This window comes from Brassica oleracea, chromosome C3 (assembly GCF_000695525.1).
Source record: "Brassica oleracea var. oleracea cultivar TO1000 chromosome C3, BOL, whole genome shotgun sequence".
Taxonomy (NCBI): Eukaryota; Viridiplantae; Streptophyta; class Magnoliopsida; order Brassicales; family Brassicaceae; genus Brassica; species Brassica oleracea.
In genome coordinates, this window is record NC_027750.1 from 57362271 (window position 1) to 57363118 (window position 848).

The window sequence follows — 848 nt, forward strand, 5'->3', positions numbered from 1 at the left end:
GGGTCGCTGCGAGACGTCGCTCCGGGCCCGTTTTCGTGTCTCCGAGCGATGAAAACGCGAGCGACTTCTCCGCGTCGCTCTGGTAAGGTCGCTCTGATAAGGAAGGTCAGAGCGACTTGACGGTGTCGCTCCGGGAGGGTCGCTCCCAACGCTCTGATCGTCCAATGATCACCTTTACACCTCTTTTGAGCTCCAAATACACCCAATTGTCTCCGAGAACTCCATGCGGTACTCCAATACCTAATAAAGATTACCTGATAAGGACTCATGTATGCAAAATGCAACCTAAACATGGCTAAATCCTAGTTTATATGATCAAAATGCACATGGGTGAGTGAATAACACAATGAAAATATGCAAGATATCAACTCCCCCAAACTTGTTCTTTTACTTGTCCACAAGTTAACTTTCTAGAACTCATAGGGAGAGAGGTTTGAAGGTGGGAGCTCATAGCCAAAAGAAACACATCTAGCACTCAATTCAACATTTAAATCCAACATGAGCTTACTCTCTTATTATACTCTTGCTTCTCTAGGCCTATATCAACTCTTTTTGCCCTTACAATCATCATCAAGCATCCACACATTCAAATCAACCAACTCTCACATTCATTAAGCATAAAACATCAAGTGAATTCTTGCAAATTGTCAATTGGTCCAAATCATTTGGTTGGGTAAAGGGAAGGCTTTTATTCAAGTGAGTCAAGAGGTTCAAGATACATGATCTTTTAAGGTTGTTTACTCTCAAGACAAGTAGCCTTGACATTGCACATAATATATCTAAGAAAGGGACCAACTCATGCATACAATGCTCAATCTCCATTGTTCTACCCTTTTCCCAAACATACA